Here is a 15367-nt window from a genome sequence, read left to right as displayed (position 1 = left end):
ACAATGCGAACAGAATTCATCACAATTCAATTGATATCACTGAAAAAGTACCAATTTTCAAATAAATGTCCATTATCTTTCTCTCATTGGTGACATTAAGCAAGCAAGCAGTTATTCTGCCAATCATTTATTTGATGACCTCTAACCTTTTGCGAAAAAACTTTCAAAGTAAATACATATATAATGATTACCAGGTAATCATTATATATGTATTTACCTTGAAAGTTCTTTCGGTAATTTACCTGTTGATTAACAGCATAGCTGTTTATGTACAAAATATGTGACCCTAAAATGTTCATGACCATGTCTAAATTACATTTGTTTCAGAAAAAAAGCATCTTAGAAATATGCATGTAACTTAAAAAGATTTTCTAACAAATATAACAATATGATTATGATCGCATTAAAATAAAAAATAAAATAATGCATCTTGTTTAACAAACATAACGTGCAAGTATCATTTAGAAAATATGAAGCCGGCAATTCAAAACTACACATGACATGTGTACATGAACTACATTTGATGTAAATTACTCGTTTGGTATTATGATCAACAATTTGACTAGCGTCAACAACCTTCACATAATGCCAGATGAATGTCTTTACAAATTCTTTACAAATTTACAAGTAAAATCAGGTTTACACATAATATTAACATTTAAACCAATAACATTTAAGCGTATATAATCTCAACATTATTTAGAACAAAGCACCTACATGGAAATGTATTAAAATTGCTTTAAAATTAACTGATTCAAAACCATGCTTGGACAACAGATAATTTTGAGCAAATATCAGGTCAATGTTTTTACCAGTTGCCAGTTTTCATATCCAGGGGAGGGTGATAATTGCCCAGCTACAGATTTCCTCGTTCAGCTTGATCCATCTCGATAGCTCCAAACAACGATTTGAAATTACCGACCCCAGCAAAAGAAAAAACAAGAGGCCTGAAAGTCGCTCACCTGAGATAAAAAGAAATGACCTGTTCTTCAACAACAATGTGACTAAACTATTTGTATTCTTTCCAAACATTCATCATTTATACTTCATTATTCATATTGAAATACAGTTAGTACAATGTCAAAAGTTTATTATAGTTAAACAAGGTTTCAAAAACAATTACGCTATACACTTTCATGTCTTAACTTGGTCAACAGTTTGTGTTCAGTATGAGGCAAATGCCTGTATAAAGCACTAGGATAAACAAACACCCGTGATCACTATAATTGAATTCACTCTATTCACTTTACTGAACAAATAATTAAGAACTCACTTTCATTGTATTATTCACTTAAGGCTAATGTAAGACACTTTCAGAACAAACAGTTTAAATCCATTTCTTCGGCTTTGATAAATCACTTATAACTTGCGTTAATCACAACACACTAAGTCACTTTAATTAAAAAATTAGCTGAGATTTGTCTTTAATAAATTCACTCATCACTTATTAAAAACACTAACTTGTTGTTGCATAAATTCACTTAGTCCTGTTCTTTATTAAATCACTAACTCAATATTTTCCACTTAGAGAAAAAAATACTTAGTCACTTTGCCTTAGTTATCACTTAACTAATAATTGCACTTAGTTAAAAGAACTAAACTAACTCCACTAACTTAACATTCCCAGTTAGTGAAACACAGTAAATCATTAATTCAAAATTTTAATTAAAAGAAAAATAAGACTAAGTCACTTTTACTTGGTGAAATTTAAACTTAGAACATTAAACTCACATCCATGATAAAACTAACAGTTGCTACACTTAACAGGTCGGACAAGTTAGTAATACACTAACCCCAATCTTTCAATTAGTGGACTAACTCTTTCAACTTAGAGCCAGTGGGTCTAGCATTAGTCTTTCACTTGTATACCCAGATGTTTTGGTTGATTAGTTTTTACTGGAAAGGCCAACAATGTGCCAGTCCCCTGATTCTGAAGTGTAGCTGGCATAGTAACATAGGTAAACATCCAATCAAATGAGAGCACTGCTATTCTTAGCATCCAGGTAAAGATAAGCACTGATCAAAAAGATGCAGCACTGACCACTGATGTAAACTATATGCACTTACAGAGAGTTTAAAGCATTTATTTCATTTCTTAAGAATTATCATACAATGAAAATATACCTGATTTATTAACTATCATTAATGACTTTAAAAGTTATTAAAAATTGTTATTTAAAGAATTATAATTGTAAGAATAAAAACAAAGAAAACAATTACAAGGCAGGCGTTACAATATATATAAAGAAACCCCCCCCCGGCGGCCACCCATCATGACCATTTTCGAAATCGTCCGAGATATCTATAAAATCGATGTTAAAAAAAAAGATGATTAGGCAAAAAATGTGACTTCTAGAGTGTTCACAAGCTTTTTTTTAATATATCAAGACAAGGAAAATGACCCCCCCCCCTGACGGCCAAGTTTGTTTACCGGTCCAAACCATTTTCGAACTCAACCGTCATATACAAGAAGTTCACAATCTGTCCAGAAAAAAATTGATATAAATATTAGTTACTGTTAGTTTAGAAGTTGCTTCAAACATTTTGTTTATAAAATAAGTCTTACTTAATCTGAAGAACACAATTTACGGAGAGTGGAAAACTGCAGTGACTCAAATGTTAAACATAAGAAGAATTTACAAAAGTTATTTCAATTAAAAGAGTCTTTCTTATTTAGAAAATGCCAAATAACAAGGTTGCCATGGACACAGTTTCATAGCACAGTAGTCTGCTAAATACACCAAAACACAGTAGGTTAACTTGGCTTATCAGTAAAGATCAAAGATAAGGCTCTACAGTGCAATCGTATATGTACAGTTATTTTATGACATAGGTTTATTAAATTGCATGCAAACTACTGTCTTTATGTACACCACATTTTATAAAAGAAGTCCTAGGTTTATACAAGGGAGTTATTATTAGTTTACTATTAGAAAGTATGGACAGGTTACCTTCTTTAACAGTATGGCTTATCACAACTAGACTGTTCACATGTTTAAACTATATACATATAGAGAAAACTGCCGGCCCCTTGGCAGCCATGTTTTTCAAGCAAAGAATACCATTTCTGAACTCATCCAAGACATCATTTGGACAAATCTTCTGAGCAAGTTTCATGAAGATCGGAAAATAAATGTGGCCTCTAGAGTGTTCACAAGGTTTTACTATAGCCATATAAGGAAAAATGCCCCGCCCCCTGGCGGCCATGTTTTTCAACCAACCGACATCATTTTCGAACTCGTCCAAGATATTAGATGGGATGAATCTTCTGACCAAGTTTCATGAAAATCAGACAATAAATGTGGCCTCTAGAGAGTTAACAAGATTTTAACATAGCCATAAATAGCCATATAAGGAAAAATGCCCCGCCCCGTGGCAGCCATATTTTTCAAGCAAACGTAACCATTTTCGAACTCGTCCAAGATAAAATTGAGACCAATCGTTTAACCAAATTTCATGAAGATTGGACAATAAATGTGGCCTCTAGAGAGTTAACAAGGCAAATGTTGACGACGGACGATGGACGACGGACAAAAAGCGATCACAAAAGCTCACCATGAGCAGGTTGTATTCAGGTGAGCTAAAAAGAGAATATTGATTTAAATTAGGAGCTTAGTAAGTGCAAGCTCAGGAACAACAACTAAGACACAGGAATAATAAAAAAACAAACAGACAAACTTGGCTTAATGCATGTTTGCAATGTCTTCCCTCCTTAGACTGTAAAGTCTGCACAGGCTAATAAGGGATGACACATTCCACCTAGACTGGATTTTTGTTAAGATGAGACTTTTTTAAACCAAACATTTCATAAAAGCGTAAAGTGTTGCCCCTGATTAGACTGTGCAGACTGCATAAGTTAATCTAGGACGATACTTCATGCACATTCATTAAGCTGGTTTTCCAAGATTGCGGCTCATATCTCCATGGAGTCCGTACATTGTTGTTTTCCCTCTGTATGACCTCGAGGAAGAGAGTGGGTCGGTCCTGCTTGGGTTTGGTGAAGATCTGCAGCAGGTAGCCATTGTCATCATAGTCCACCAGGATGTGCAGCTTCTCAAGCTGCAGGAAATCATACCATTTGAGATAGGAACAGGATGCTGCTAACAAGAAATTTGGGGACCGGGCCATATTGCTGGCATAACACATGGACTCCAAACTTTAACTCATTTGTGCTTAGTGGACTTTCCCATCCTTCTAAATTGGATCAATTTATTTCCAAAATTAGGAATGTCTAGTATATTTATTTCTTTATTTAGAATATTTCGTACAGAAATTCCTTTAAGCAAACAGTGCAGACCCTGATGAGACGCCACATCATGCAGCGTCTCATCCGGGTCTACGCTGTTTGCCAAGGACTTTTTTCTAGACGCTAGGCATAAATGGGTTAAGATTAAGTTATGTTCTTAATAGAGAACAGCATGTGGTGACATCCAAAAGTTTCAAGTACGGTAACTGTCTCTTGTAATTATTTACAAAATATCAAGCACTTTCATGATTCTTGTACTTCTGATTAAGGTTTGTATTGTCTTATTATCTGCCATGTTATATATGCAAAAATCAGTAATATTGTCAATGATTCTAACCATTTCTGTGTATGAAATTAAAAAGACTAAAAAATGTCACAAGGGGCATAGGCAGGAAGACCTCTTTCGTGAAAACATTATCAAAATTGTAATTGGTGACTTAATAGGGTTATTTCCACTAAAGTTCTTATATTCAATCATTTTTTTCAGTGTTAGGTCCTTTAATGCAGAATACACAGAAATAATGTATCGCTGCAGACAAAAATTAAAGAAGATTTAATGTATCTGAACGTAATTTAAAGTTAATACTGTTTTTTTTTTGTAAAAACAATTTCATTATAAATTCAACATACCAGATCATAAAAACATTCTTCGAAAAAAAATTTAACATGTGGATGTACAAGTTTAACTTCAGACAGAATAAAATACTTGTGTTTTGAGAATAAGATTGTTATAAGATGCTAACTACATATGTGACGAAAAATACCTCTGCACCGCTTTGTCACAGGTATGGAAACGATGCCCATGGCTAAGTTAGAGGATAATAATTTAGAAATTAATAGATCACTGGTCTTAAAATTATGGCTATAACATGTACACTTCATGACAATCATGTTTCAACTTTAAATTCAATTCCTTGAGAATAAGAAAGTACATGTAGTTTTCTTTACAAAGTAAGAAAAAGTTATGCTTATTCAATAAATTCCAGGGCACATAAGTCTGGAACATGTGGATCACTAGGCATGAAAAAATAGTTTTGCAGATCTACTATTCAATGTGCATACATCCATCAAGTTTTAACTCTTGTGCAAGTGAAATGTATCGGAATATAGCTCTACAATATTATTACATTATGCAGCAAAATCAGCAAGCCAAACAGTCACCTCAGGGTGTTACTCTGATAAACCCCTTGTCAAACTTTATATATACCCCTTGTCAAACTTTATATATACCCCTTGTAAAACTTTATATATACCCCTTGTCAAACTTTACATATACCCCTTGTCAAACTTTATATATACCCCTTGTCAAACTTTATATATACCCCTTGTCAAACTTTATATATACCCCTTGTCAAACTTTATATATACCCCTTGTCAAACTTTATATATACCCCTTGTCAAACTGTATATATACCCCTTGTCAAACTTTATATATACCCCTTGTCAAACTTTATATATAACCCTTGTCAAACTTTATATATACCCCTTGTCAAACTTTATATATACCCCTTGTCAAACTTTATATATACCCCTTGTCAAACTTAATATATACCCCTTGTCCTGTCGAACTTTATATATAAAAATATCATTTGCAGGGGTATTATTGGATCCATGAAAAAACAATTTTTTTTAAGAATAATTTATTGTTTTTACTTCTATATAAAATGAAATAAATTTATACTAAAATTAATTGTAAACAATCCTAATGTCATACGTCTTCTATGTAGCCTTGTTTGTAAGCAACATTATTGCGGGCCTTTCAGAAAATAATGTTGAAGATTATTTCCCCAACGAATATAACTAAAACATCTTTTTGCATGTAACCCCAAACACATGTTCACTGACCGTGTCTAGATCTTCCGCGACTTTCACTGGGGAGGATTTCAGCCTCTCCCTCAGATTAATGTAGTATGTCTTTGAGATCGAAAGGAAATCCTGGCCTCTGGCTCTCAAGTTGGACACCTGACAATGCATGTCAATAGCATAACATTGAAAGTAGCGGCTCACATATCACAAGTTAAAACTTGTCTATGTGTCAAAAGACTTATTCTTAAAGAGGCTTGGGTCATCAGAAGAGCAGGTATTTGAAGTCTTCAGAAAGTATTTCAGAATTTTCACTGAGTGAGGGATCTGATTTTCCTCCTTTCAGCTGATTTTGTTTCTTTTTAAATCGCTACTGACAAATCCACTATTTGAACTATACATTTTTCTCCCCATTAAATAATTCTGTGTGTGGATGGAGACTAGGGTCTCCTGGAGACAAAATGGTCACCACAAACTCATCTGAATTAGTTGTAATAAAAACAGTTCCAAACCCAATAACTAAGGTAAATATAATAAAGAAAGTCTAGTACTCACCGCCTGAATGACGTTGTCAGTGTTCAGAGCAATGTGCTACACACCTGCACCGCTATAGTAGTCCACATATTCCTAGAAAACATTAAACATTGTAAGGCTATCTGCTGAGTCAAGAGATATATATACATGTATAACAAATACCAGTCCACCAAAACATTGTTATTCTTCACACAACTAATTATTTTTTAGAAAAGTGAGCATGATATATTGAATTAAGTGCATTACTTTTTTTGTATCAATATATATGTATTACCTGTAAATATCCGGGATCTTTCCAAGGAAAAAAGGAAGCACATTTTATCAAGAGGACCAGAAAGGTCTCAAGTCACTCACCTGAGATACCAAGGAACTGACCTGTTCTGTGCAGCCCAAGATATCATTAGAACAAATGTTGTGACCAACGTTCATGAAGAGTGGACAATAAATGTAACTTCAAGAGTTCTAGCAAGGTTTTACTTTAGCCAACTAAGGATATTCCCTGTCGCCTTGCAGCCATTATTCATCAGACCGGAACCACTTTCGTACACATCCAAGATATCATTAAAACAAATATTCTGACCAAATTTCATAAAGATTAGACAATAAATGTCACTTTAAGTGTGTAAACAAGTTTTTAGAATAGCCATATAAGAGAAGTGCCCTGCCCTCTGGTGACATTGTTATTCAGCTAGCTTGAACCATTTTCAAACTCATCCAAGATATCATCTTGGGACAAATCTTCTGACCAAGTTTCATGAATATCGGACAATGAATGTGGCCTCTAGAGTGCTAACAAGGTTTTACTAGAGCCATATAAGGATATAAATGCCCCGCCCCCTTGCTGCCATATTTTTCAAGCAACTGAAACCATGTTCCAACTCCCCCAAGGTATCATTGGGACAAATCTTCTGACCAAGTGTCATGCTGATCAGACAATGTGGCCTTTAGAGTGTAAACAAGGTTTTACTATAGCCATATAAGGAAAAACGCCCCGCCCCCTGATTGCCATGTTTTTCCAATAACCGGAACCATTTTGGACCTTATCCAAGATGTCATTGGAACAAATGTTTTGACCATTTTTTTATGAATTGGACAATAAATGTGGCCTCTAGAGTATTAACAAGGCAAATGTTGAAGCTGCACAAGGCACGATGGCCAAAAAGCGATCACAATAGCTCACCATGAGCACATTGTGCTCAAGTGAGCTAACAAGAAGACCATGCTTGTCCTAACACACTCAGCTGACTCATAGATAAACCAAGACAAAAATATGAACATTTGACAAGGGTGACCTAGTTTTTGGACAGATTCAAACTGGACCTAAGTATTGCAAAAATAAACATTATGATTTAGTTTCTTCAAGATTGAGTCATAAATATGGCGTATTGAGTGGAAACAATGTTTGTCAAAGTTTTGACCTAGTTCGAATATGTGACCCAGATTTTAAATCTGCATATATTAAGAAAATAAACATTCTGATAAACTTTCATCATTATTGTGTCATAAATATTGCCCTGTACAGTGAACACAAAGTTTTTATAAGATTTGACCAGGTTACCAGACCTAGTTTTTGGATACACATGACCCAGACTCAACTCATCCCAGATATAGTCAAGGTAAATATTCTGACCAAGTTTAATTTAGAATGGGTCATAAAAGACCTCTCTACTGATAACAAGGTTTTTCTAAGATTTTGATAAATGACACAGTTTATGGATGCACATGAACTTAATTTTCAAGAAAAAAAATATCAACAAGTTTCATGACCATCATGATGATTCATGACCCAATATTGATGAAACTTTTTGTCATTTTCAAATATACCAAGGCCTAGTCATGTGTGTCTAAAAGCAAGGTAGCCAAATAAAGTTTTGACATTTTGTTTATTTTTTCTCAGGTGAGCTTTCCAGGGTAATCATGGTGCTCATAATTGTTTCTTTATAGAGCATATACAGATTCACATACTATGTACACGAGGTAATCATGAAACCCTCTATAGACCTCAACAATATAGCAATTAAAAAACTAAATGTTTGCATGCGCACCTGAATCTGGCTCTTGCGTTTACCAACTGCAGGCTCGTTGATGGGCATTTTGATGGTCTCTTCGAAGTTGGAGACGACAATGGAGCGTAGGGAGGAGTACTCTGTGTGTACCTGCGAGTCGTCCACTGACCAGAAACGATGTAACATGAGATTCTTCTCATACCTGCATGGTTCACATTATAGTGCATTCACATCTTTCAAAGTAAAATGTGTCAATTTCTGCTTCAAATGCATGTGCACAATAAACCACTTCATTATTTCTGAAAAATTTGACCGACAAACATTAAATAAACCTCCCAAGAGCTAGTTTAAATCGTGCTTGAGAATGTGTACAATGTACTTCACAGTTCTGTCCTCAGATTATACGAACCATTCTGCAACAGAAGTCATCTCATCATCAGGCTGGTTTCCCACAATGTGATCAGTAAACCTCAGTCCAACATTTGGCCTGAAAATGTAACCAGTCAAAGTCAGCATTAGCCAATTGTAAGAATATTAAGACACATAAAAATTATTATACATTATTTATATCATTCTCATCATCATAACAAGTAACATTCCAGTATAAGTTGTCATTACAACATGGTTTGCCATCCAGTTGCTGAGAACATTTATGAGTGTTGCCTAGTATACAATTCAAAAATTGTGTTATTTGCACCATTTGTATGAATATTAAACATCAAATCTAAGCACATTTTTTTAAACTGATATGGTTCATAGACAAACATACAGTATACTCACAAAATCTTTGTCAGTGGGTCATTGTTTGGGTCGACTTTCCTGTACCCCGGTAGGTAGAAGCCCTTGTACTGTGAGAGTTCGTAGAGTGTGTGCGTGGTGTCCCCGTATGTCTGTATGACACAGAAGCGTACCACGCCATCATTGTCCTTCTCCTCAGTGGGCTCCTCTACCACATGGGCTCCACGCTCTACGGCTCTCTGGAAGGAAAGTAGATTATATACTGTATACTGTTTTCAGTTTCTTCACAAGCATGATGGCGATGTTTGTTTATATAGTGATGTGGTGGTGGTGACATTGATGATGACTTTATTTTTCTTGATGATGATGATAATACTAAAATTGTTGTAGATTTAATGTAGCTAGTAATGTTGCATCTGCTGCTGTTAATGTTCTAACCTTATATATGGCATCAAGGCCCTCTACTTCAAATGCAATATCTTTCACACCATATCCATGCGTTGACAAATGGTCCCCAATTTCTGAAATACAAAAAAAGTTTCAAACTTTTGGTAATATAGAACAACTCAAAATATAAATAGTGTCAAATAACTTAATTACATGCAAGTGGGTAACTTGTTGGGCTCATTGTCAATAATGCTTTTTATTATCATACAATATGAATCATGCACATGTTTGACCTCATGCCTTTAGTGTGACTTTGACAAGGTGTGACACACTTTTTCACACAATTTAATTTGTTTAAACATTATTTTAGTTATCATTAATGTTATGGATCTAACAAGCTCTTCTATTGCAAATGCCAAATTTACCTTTGAAGTAGGGACACACAATTGTTTTCACATTATCAGCATAATGAACATTTGTGGTAAAATCTTTATAACAAGAGGGCCAAGATGGCCCTAGTTCGCTCACCAGACAAACATCCTGGTCAAGTTTCATCATTATTGAACCAAAACTCTGGCGTAGGGAGTGTTTTTGTTTTTGTAAGATTTGAAATGGTGACCTATATTTTGAGTTGACCCCCCTTACCAAACATCAAACTTTGCTTACAATGATTTTGTATAATATAATGAAAATTTGGACAATCTAAGATCCATAGTTATGGCACTAATTATGTGATTTTGTTCATCAAATTTGACTGAGATCTTTCAGCAAATTTGATAAAGAATGCTTGAGAAATGTGAATGCTAGAGTGGTTACAAACCAATGTGAACGAACGGACAGCGGACAAAGACCAATACTAAAACCTCACCTGAGCAATCAGGTGAGCTAAAAGTGTGTTTAACCGATCTGAGCCATTTTCCAACTTGTCCAAGAAATCAATAAAACCAATGTATTGACTAAGTTTCACGATGATTAGGCAAACTATGTGACTTCTATAGTGTTCGATCACAAGGTTGCTCTCTATATAGTCACATTAGGAAAACTGCCCCACCCCCCTGGCAGCCATGTGTATTGACCCATCGGGACCATTTGCAAACTCATCTGAGATATATATAAACCAATCTTTTTACCAAGTTTCATGGTGATTGGGCAAAAAATGTGACTTCTAGAGTGTTCACAAGCTTTTTTTACTATATAAATATAAGAAAACTGCCCCCCCCCCCCGGCAGCCATGTTATTCAACTGACCGGAACCATTTTCCAACTCAACTCTCGTATCAAGGAAACAAATGTTCTGACCAAATTTCATGACAATTGGGCAAAAAATGTGACTTCTAGAGTGTTCACACGTTTTCACTATATAATTATAGAGAAAAATGCCCCGCCCATTGGCGGCCATGTTTTCTCACCCGATCTGGACCATTTTCGAACTCGTCCGACATATCAATAAAACCAATGTTTTGATTTACTTTCATGATGATTTAGCTCGATTGCATCGAAAGCCTATGGCTTATATAAACGCTCTCGAGTCCGTTTCCTGGGCTTAGAACCAGTACTTGGTGTCGTTAGGGGAGTTTTAAAGAACGCTCCCACGTTGGGGATCGAACCCGTTAACTCCAGGTCGCTAGGCGGACACCATATCCATTACACCACGGCGACCTTTATTATCATAATTATAATTGTCATCATCAACATATCTCAAGCTTTCACAACACTCCACATTCTTACTTAATATTAACATTACTTTATGTATAATTCTGTGTACATGATTGAATTTAATTAAAAGCAGATTGGGTTAATGACAAAATAAAAACAAGGGCTGTTTGTAAAAAAAAACATGCATGCCCCTATATGGGCTGTCAGTTGTAGTGGCAGCCATTGTGTGATACGTTTTTGTAACTGTGACCTTTGACCTAGTGACCTGAAAGTCAATAGGGGTCATCTGCCAGTTATGATCAAGGCCTTATTGTTCTTGGGTTATCATCAGGAAACCATTTTACTGTTTCGAGTCACTGTGACCTTGACCTTTGACCTAGTGACCTGAAAATCGGGGTCATCTGCCAGTCATGATCAATGTACTTATGAAGTTTCATAATCCTAGGCGTAAGCGTTCTTGAGCTATCATCCGGAAACCATTTTTCTATTTCAAGTCACTGTTACCTTGACCTTTGACCTAGTGACCTGAAAATCAATAAGGGTTATCTGCGAGTCATGATCAATGTACCTATGAAGTTTCATAATCCTAGGCGTAAGCGTTCTTGAGTTATCATCCAAAAACCATTTTACTACTTCTAGTCACTGTGACCTTGACCTTTGACCTGGTGACCTAAAAATAAATAGGGGTCATCTACTAGTCATGATCGATGTACCTATGAAGTTTCATGATCCTAGGCCTAAGCGTTCTTGAGTTATCATCCGAAAACCACCTGATGGACGGACAGACGGACACACCGACATGTGCAAAACAATATACCCCCTCTTCTTCGAAGGGGTCATAATAATTATAATTAAATTATACCCATAGAATCAACAACTGACCTGTTTTGCATTACCGACTCAGAACTTGATTCTGTGGAGGGAGACAAATCTCCCAGTATCAGGCTGAAAGCAACACATTTGTAAGATTGATGATGCCATCAAGATAAAAAGGTCATACCTCTAATGTGGGTTCAGCTATGTGTATAGTCTGTATATACATGCTTATGATTGTGTGTAGTGTATACACGTTATACAAACTTTCTTTTTATAACAATAATCAGCTTATCTTAATTATGAAGACACAGTATTTTGATTCTGTAAATTGGAATTGTTAAATCAATATATATGTTGATATCAAATGGTATGTGTTGTTATTTGTCAATACTAAAACTGGATAATTACATCCCCAAAACGTTTAATAATATATATATATATTGTTAAAATGATACAAGACTTGCAACATTTGATACATAGGAAATGCTTTGAAAGTTGGCATTTTTATAATGGGACCATACGGAATAGGATTAAGTGTTATCCAACCTTTATGAACAACAAAAAAAAAGCGAAAAATGTCATCTTCAGTAAATACCTTATATATGAGGAAAACACATTCGATTATTTGTTCCGATCATATACCAATCATCAAGTGTGTGTCAAACTGTATGGTAAGTACAAATTTATTCGAGTTTATTTAATCAAAAAAGTATTTAGCTTAGGAATTATTTCTTGTCGACATTTCGGACGTACATATTTCGGACAAATGTTTTGACAAAGCCATATTCACTGGTAAATAGTTTGACCACTCTGAAAACTGTAGACTATAGTGTTATTTGAATGCACTTGAAAAAAAAACAGTCTAAAAGATTTACGGCTTCATACGGTTATAAAAACAATGGCGAACACCACCCCTCCTCCCCCCCCCCATTTTTTGGCATCCCATCATCTAGCCGCTTGTTCATTTAAGTCACAGACAATTGTTAAATTGTTATAGATGATAAATAAATAAGTAAATGGTATATTTCGAAAGTGTTATGAATAACAGATTCCAGTGATTGTTATTTCAGACTTTGACCAAATGCCAAAGACTTTGTGTAAAATTAACAACATTTCTTTCCACTGACAGTGACTATTTTATGGTCCTTCGAAACTTGCAAAAGTTTTTGGCAAAGTCATTATTGCTTTGATCTTTAGAAGGGCTAGTTGCAGAAACTGCACATTATACACTTATGGGAAAAGTTAAAGAGTCTGACTCCGATTTTGAAATTCAAGCGCCACGGCGAGGGACTGTTAAATGGCCTGTGGAAAGCACTGCTACCTGTGTATTATAACACTCAAAATATAGGTAAGCACAGTCATCTGCAAAAACCATGATTGTAAAGGTCAGTTCACATGTAGAACTAGCTTACACAGTTAAATCCCATAGATGATCTCATAAAATAACAAACTTTATTTAAACATTGAAAATGACAATATTTATTTTCATAAGATTTTGTTACACTTAAGAAATGAGCCAACGTATAAAGACAATAAAAAGGATTGACCATTTACGTTTAATACATACCAATGTTTTATTAATAAAAAAATACTTTCACTCTCTCCGGATTTTAAAAGGGCCTTTTCACATGTAGGTAAATTGACAAAATTTAAAAAAGTTGTTTCATAATTGCAAATTTTCGTTTTAGTAATGATATTTGTGAGGAAACCGTAATACTGAACATTTACCAGGCTCTAAAATAGCCTTTATATGCATCTTTTGACGATTTAAAAACCTGAATATTATAAAGCGTTGCAATGCGAAACGATGAAATAATTTGGAGAGTTCTGTTGTTGTCGTTGTACTTTGTGAAACTTCGAGGATCGCTTATATCAAGAATAAAATACATCTTACGTTGTATAAGGAAGGATGCTCGAGTGGTCTAAGGCGCAGACATTTTACTCCAGGACTCAAGGGGTCAGTGGTTCGAGTCCTGCTGAGGGTTACTTTTTTATTCCCCCGGATCGAAAGATCGGGGGTATATTGTTTTTGGCCATTCAATTGTCTGTCATTGTGTCATTGTATGTGCGTGTCCCAAAACTTTAACCTTGGTTAAAGTTTGATAACTTTTTTAATATAAAAGAGAGGAACTTGATATTTGGCATGCATGTGTATCTCATGGAGCTGCACTTTTTGAGTGGTAAAAGTCAAGGTCAATGTCATCCTTCAAGGTCAAAGGTCAAATATCATTGTATTTTTCTTTCCTAAAACTTTAACCTTCGTTAAAGTTTTGTCATAACTTTTTGAATATTGAAGATAGTACCTTGATAATTGGCATGCATGCGTATCTCACGGAGCTGCACATTTTGTGTGGTGAAAGGTGAAGGTCAAGGTCATCCTTCAAGGTCAAAGGTCAAATTTATGGCTTCAAAGCGGCGCAATAGGGGCATTGTGTTTCTGACAAACACATCTCTTGTTTAATATTAAAGATAGCAACTTGATATTTGGCATGCATGTGTATCTCATGGCGCTGCACATTTTGAGTGGTGAAAAGTCAAGGTCAAGGTCATCCTTCAAGGTCAAAGGTCAAATATCATTGTATTTTTCTTTCCTAAAACTTTAACCTTCTTTAAAGTTTTGTCATAACTTTTTGAATATTGAAGATAGCAACTTGATATTTGGCATGCATGTGTATATCACGGAGCTGCACATTTTGCGTGGTGAAAGATCAAGGTCAAGGTCTTCCTTAAAGGTCAAAGATCAAATTTACGACTTCAAAGCGGCGCAATAGTGGGCATTGTGTTTCTGACAAACACATCTCTTGTCCTTTTTTTAAATTGTATTCTTGTACATCAGTCTGCAATACTTACTTTTTCGTCGGTAAAGCCAATTTGGCAACAAAACATTCAACATTTCATAGCCAGAGGCAAACTTTTATAGCTGAAATGATTTATTGTTATTTAACAGTGAAAGTCTCATGTACCTCATTGCTTTCCACAGGATATTTTTCAGACGCCCGGGGCTGTTAGGGGTGGTATAGGGAGGGCAACTCCCTGCAAACGTTAATTTGTTATATTTACCTATGACGTTATTTGTTGCGTTATGACTTTTCATAAAAAAATGCTTTAAAGTCATGATTTAAATAACATCATTTTTTAATTGATTTAATACTTTCAAGCACATATAAGCATAATCCCCACTC

At 35.1% G+C, this 15367-nt stretch overlaps 1 pseudogene; it reads right to left on the bottom strand.

Moving 5' to 3' along the window:
- Positions 1–856: 856 nt before the first annotated feature.
- Positions 857–15153, bottom strand: LOC127876793 (4-hydroxyphenylpyruvate dioxygenase-like; annotated as a pseudogene).
- Between the last annotated feature and the right edge of the window lie 214 nt (positions 15154–15367).

The sequence above is a fragment of the Dreissena polymorpha genome, chromosome 1 (assembly GCF_020536995.1).
Source record: "Dreissena polymorpha isolate Duluth1 chromosome 1, UMN_Dpol_1.0, whole genome shotgun sequence".
In the NCBI taxonomy this organism is placed as follows: Eukaryota; Metazoa; Mollusca; class Bivalvia; order Myida; family Dreissenidae; genus Dreissena; species Dreissena polymorpha.
This window is presented reverse-complemented; position numbering and strand designations above follow the sequence as displayed.